Raw genomic sequence first — 6000 nt, 5'->3', positions numbered from 1 at the left:
GGAGAGAGGATGCATTTTTCTGCTCCGGCAGAGGTAAGATGTCTTTCTGTAATATACCAGCTTTGAACTGTAAATAAAGCAATATAGAGTATGCAGCACGTACTCCTCATCCTTCCGCTGGGCACGGGACTCTGCTTTAAATCAACAATAACCACTCTGTGCAGGTCAGCCTTCCTCCCCACAAACAAAAGCCATGCCTTTGGGCTCCATGCCAATCCTCCTGAGTGGGCAGGGTTTCCTTTCCGAGTGCGCAAGCTGCTGGCAGAATTGGCAGGGTGTCCCACTTTTCAGCCTGGATGAAGGCGTTTTGATTCCCCTGCACCACCAGCAGCACAAACTCCTGTAAACATCCCTTTCCCTTTTTATTATAATGGGGCTGCATTACTCAGTGTAATCTCAGCTGCGGATTTCAAAATAATTAAAATCAAAACAGTTGGCTGATGAAAGCCTATCGCTCGTTAACACAGAGAAAGAAAAGGGCAGGGGAACGACATCAAAGGAGAAGCTTAAACTGACCCACAGCAAAGCGGTTCAGCTGGCTGCTCTCTTTGAAGCTTCCCAAACGGAGCTGCAGGAGACCACACATTGGAAGAGAGCATCTGGAATTGGTAGGCAATGTGGTGTGAGCCAATGCTGCATATGTGTTACATTTGGGGTATGTTCTTCCTTATTCACGTCTGTGCCAAGCCCAATCCGGCCCACCAGCCATATGTGGCAGCCCAACACGGGGTTGATATTCCTGTTTTAGCTGCCTACAGAAAACAATGGTGGAGTTGTCAATCATCTGGAAGGCCACCACCCATTGTTGGCCAACCGTGCTTGTGAGATCAACAATATGGTGGAGTGCAATATCCTGGAAGAGGGCATGGATGGACCTCCTAACTAGACTCTCATAGGTAAAGGTAAAGGGACCCCCTGACCATTAGGTCCAGTCGTGGCCGACTCTGGGGTTGCGGCGCTCATCTCGCTTTATTGGCTGAGGGAGCCAGCTTCCGCGTCATGTGGCCAGCATGACTAAGCCACTTCTGGCGAACCAGAGCAGTGAACGGAAATGCCGTTTACATTCCCGCCGGAGCGGTACCTATTTATCTACTTGCACTTTGACGTGCTTTCGAACTGTTAGGTGGGCAGGAGCAGGGACTAAGCAACAGGAGCTTACCCCATCGTGGGGATTCGAACCATCGACCTTCTGATCAGCAAGTCCTAGGCTCTGTGGTTTAACCCACAGCGTCACCTGCGTCCAACAGTCCCTCATAGTCCCAAGGAAAAACAGAAGAACTCTTGAAGAACAAGAGTGACAGAGGAACTGGTGGGAAGCAGGATGTTGGGGTAGGAGCACCTAGAGCTGCCACAATACAGATCAAAATTTGGTTAGAATAACAGTAGGCTGTGAAATCTTCAGATGAAGGGTCGTGTACAAATTTAATAAATTGTGTGTCTATAGAATAAATACCAAGGATTGTTCTTTTGTAAATGAATAGGAAGCATACGTCTCTAATGGTTCATCCTCTATGCAGCAGGATTTAATCTCCGCGCATCAGCAGATGAGCAGCTATTAAATCCTGCTCGAGAGCACGGTTTGAAGCAGCTCACATGCTTCTCCTGCAGGTGGGCAACAGCAGGGTAGGGGAGAAGAGACTCGCAAAAGCTGCTTCAAGCAGAGCTTTTGAAAAGCACTTTAAGGCAGCCTCCATGGTCCCAAAGAGAGTGGTCCTGCTTGGTTTGGGCATTTGCAAGCTACAGCAGCAAGTGAGGACTGCCTTTGCTTGCTTTTCCTCCTATCTCATCAAGCTGTGGCGAGGAGAGGAACAAATCCATGTTTTGCAAACAAGGGAGGCAAACTGGAGAAGCTCTGCTTGCTGCTGTCATTTGCAAACTCCACCCTTGTTCCTCCCCTCCCTGTCAATGGCGGGACAGGGGAAATGAGAGATCTGCCAGCCCTATGCTCAGAGCTTCAAAGCACCAGATTTAGGGCTGGCAATGGACCTTGCAGTGTGGTTTGTCCTGCTGCACCATCAAAGCAGGATGCAGTTTTCCAATCCCCTACCCTGTACCCAGGGCACCTACCCCCTCTCATGCATCCCTAAATCGAAGCCTGAATTTGGCTTCATGGGTTGTAGCAGTTTGAGAGATAGATATATAAAGGGCTGTCACCTCCATATAACCATGCCTATACCCTATCATTGCTAGGAGAGGCCATGTTTACTGTCCCCTTGCCATCTAAGGTATGATAGGTAAAGTACGCTATGCAGGGCCTTCTCGGTGATGGCACCCAGACTGTGAAACTGATGGCCTTTCTGCCTGCAAGTTAAAACAGTGCTGTTTGCATGGGCATTTGAAAGGGGCACTAATTGAAATAGTGTGAAATGGATGGAGGTTTGTTTTTTCTGATTTAAATATTCTACTAGTTTCTGGCATTATTTAAGGTGGTTTTTTTAATGTGTTAGAGTTTCTCTTGCTGTATTTGGTTGACAGCCACCTTGTGGGTCCTATCTGAAATGGAAACGCTGGCTATATACCATTCAATAAATAAATGTTACTTGCTACTGTTTCTTTCAACAGTGGTTACCAAAGAAGATGTCACTTTCATTAGCAATTATTATTCAAACATACATTTAAATCTTGCACAAGAGGAAATGCAGGTTTTAAAAATTGCACTTGAGCAGGCAGCACTGAAAAACATAATTAACAAAAGACAATGTCAATACAGAATACATGATAAAAGGTTGACTGATACATTAAAAGAACAACAACAACAACTGAAAACATAATACTTTTTAAATCAATTTCCTTTTCAGACATTATTTACCAAACAGATTGGGAGAAATGCAAATATTTGATAGAATGACTTCTGGGAATAGTTGTGAAAGTTACAAAAACAATCCAGTAAAAGCTGATTACTTCATACTTACATCTGGCAGATTCACACATCACATGTCAATTTTACTCCAAGAAAATTTCACCACCCATCCACTGAACCATTCAAATGCATTTATTCCATGCAATGTGAAGGCTTTCTCCATGATAATCAATCAGCTATCAGATCAGATTAAATTGTCATCCACTTTTGTTCTCCTGTCTTGGAGTTCATAGATCAGATATGCCTGAACTTGCCCTAAATTAACGGGTTCAAGGTCAAGTCACATCTTCTGCTGCAGATCTAAAAACTCTTAGATCTCTCCTTCTAGCATGCTGCTCCCGAACATGAAATCTGCAGTCATCTTGGATTTGAGAAGTAGGGTCATCGCTGATTTACAAGGCTCTTGTGCCTTTAAGAAGTGAGAACATTTGTCTCCACAATGTGAAAGATTTCACCAGCTTATTTCTGTAGAACAAGCTGTTAAAGACACAGGAACAGACCATGCCTGTTTTCCTGGTCAGTTGGCAACCCAATCCAGAAGTTTGATTAGTGGGACATTCCATTCCGTCTGCTCTGGGAAATTTTGCAACATCTTTAGCTTTGTAGGGTGAAATTGCACACCGAGTAGGGATGGGAGCATCTGTCAATTTCAGTTTCTCTCAGTTTCTCATTTTCCCATACTTACGCTGAGTTCTCCACATTTCCATATCAGTTTGTGATTTTTAAAAAAATCATCCTGAAAATTAATCAGTGCAGTTCTTCTAATATACACATGACTGTGTGCAATTTTGCCTATGGTGCACATTTTTGCATAGTAACCTTCCATATTATAATGGATTTCAGATGTTATTTTCACTAATATATGCCTTTATGCACACTTTACCCTGGTATATGCATTTTTTGTACATATTACTTGGTTGGAGATCTGCATTGCAAAATTTGGGGAATTTTCAAAGGATGGCTGTGTTTTGGTTTGTGTATTGTTTCGGAAAGCAAGAATTCAGTAGATTCTCCTTCCAACGTGAACTGAAGCAAGTTTCTCCCTCATCCCTAATGCTGCGATTGACATGCTATGGAATTACTTTATTTTATTTTATTATTTTATTTTAGATTGCATTTAAATCTCGTATTTCCTTCAAGGGACTCAAAATGGCAGAGGTGGTGCTTCCCGTCTTCTTACCCTGTGAGATAGTTTAGGCTGAAAGAAAGTGACTGGCCCAAGGTCGCCCAGTGAGCTTCATGGTTGAGCGGGATTCGAATCCAGGTCTCCCAGATCCTAGTGTGACACTCTAACCACTCCACCACACTTTATTTCTTAGTAGTTATGTTATTTATTACAGGGATTTAGTCAAGAAGTCCAGAGGTCGTGAGGATGAACCAAAGGGCAGGACTGGGGAGCAAGTCAGAGGTCAGGCCAAGAATTACAAGAATACCTCCAGCGTCAGAGGCAATATGCTTCTGAATACCAGTTGCTGGAAATCTCTAGTGCGGAGAGTGCTGTTGTACTTGTGTCCTGCTTATGGGCTTTCTACGAACATCTGGTTGGTGGTCCCAAAATGCAGCATTTGGGGCTCAGCTGAGTCCACAGAGCAATTCAAGATTTTAGAGGGTCTCTGGTTTGGCTTGAGATTCCTTGTTGACAGCAGCATTCCATCTTGGAATTCTCAATTCCATCTTTGAATGCTCACCAAAACATCACCAAATCGCCCCTTGTCTCGCACACAGAACCAATGCACACCCCAATGATCACCCCATGCTTCTGTTGCAACCCTCCAGTAGAAGATTACTCTGGTTTTTTTACTTTTTTGCAATTTATCCAGGCCTTTTGTGTTACTGTTTAATCTCCCGTGTGAACAACTTGTGACCTTTATTTCAAAGCAGGAAGCTGCTTTTCCTGTTTGTCAATAGGGATGTTATTAAATATTTCAAGCTGCGTTTTGCATCCCATCCCTGTCATGTCTCTGCCATGGCTCGGAGGCATAAGAATTCCTCCCTCCTCTTTAGCTTTCTCACAACACACCTTCTTGGATCAACTTCAATTTGTTTGAGAGAGAGAAATGTTCACAGACTCATTTTCCTTTGACTGGCAACTCCGCCTTTGCTCAAGGGCCATTGGCAATGTTATATCCTCATCACAAAATGGCGCAGTAATCATAATTCCTACACAACAGGTATGTTGTAGCTATGTGATCTGATGGAGGCCTCTCTTTCTGTGTAGGAAGTGGGGCTGCACCAAAAAGGTTCCCCATTTCTTTTCCTTATCATTTACATCAACTGTGAAAAGTGTTGTCTGTTTTCAGGATATATGGGGGTTGTTCTTTCAATAACTTTCTCAGAAATGTTGTCTACATTGATCTAGAAATGAATGGAACATTTCTAGATTTCTAGATACAATGAAAAGACATGACTACAATTCTATGGAACTCCCTGCCAGCTGAAATCAGACAGTCCTGTTGAACTTCAGGCCTTGGGTGAAGACTTCTTTTTTAAAAAAAAAATATAAAAATCAGCAAGCATTTAAAATAAGTGTTTCTGGAGCTTCCGGGACGCCGCGGCCACGGGAAGGAGCGCGAGGCACCTCGTCTGAGGAGCCTCGAACAGCGTGGGGGTCTTAGAGGGGTCACGAAGGCTCCGTGAACCCCTAAACCACAGGTGGAATATCCTGTTGGCCATAATACCCAGCAAGGCTGCGTGTGCTCGCCTGTGTTGCCGGCGTTTAACAAGGCTGGAGCCGCAGCGAGAAGGGGAAATATCAGACTCCATGCTGTGAAGCCTCAGGCTCCGAGTGAAAGCGGCGGACCTCCGACAACAGAGGAAAAGCTGGGAAATAGTTCTAAAGCTTTGATGAAAGCAGAGGAGGGAGAACACTGGAAAACAATCAAAGTAAAAGCAAAAGGAATGTTGAATGAAGTACCCAGCGGAGAAGTAATTAAAGACAAAAGAAGGAGGAATTCACTACTGGCGGTAAGAATGATAAAGGAGTAAAGCGAAAAGCTGGCAGACGTGAATGAAAGAGCAAGAAAGTAACCGCTAGCGAGGGGAAGGAATATCCTCGGTAATAAAGTACATTTTACAAAGTACAAAGTACAAAGAGTTGGAAGCAAGGTAATACTGAGTTTTCTTTTTTTCTGATTGAGAGA

At 43.9% G+C, this 6000-nt stretch overlaps 1 long non-coding RNA gene across 4 annotated transcripts in view; it reads left to right on the top strand.

The window, feature by feature from the left end:
• Nucleotides 1-328: 328 nt before the first annotated feature.
• Nucleotides 329-6000, top strand: part of LOC308458393 — a 30053-nt gene continuing 24381 nt past the window's right edge. For all 4 annotated transcript variants that reach the window (XR_013977342.1, XR_013977343.1, XR_013977344.1 and 1 more), the window contains exon 1: nucleotides 329-608. This is a non-coding gene — a long non-coding RNA (uncharacterized lncRNA). The remainder of the gene's footprint in view (nucleotides 609-6000) is intronic.

The sequence above is a fragment of the Podarcis pityusensis genome (assembly GCF_964106645.2).
Source record: "Podarcis pityusensis genome assembly, chromosome: 11".
In the NCBI taxonomy this organism is placed as follows: Eukaryota; Metazoa; Chordata; class Lepidosauria; order Squamata; family Lacertidae; genus Podarcis; species Podarcis pityusensis.
This window is presented reverse-complemented; position numbering and strand designations above follow the sequence as displayed.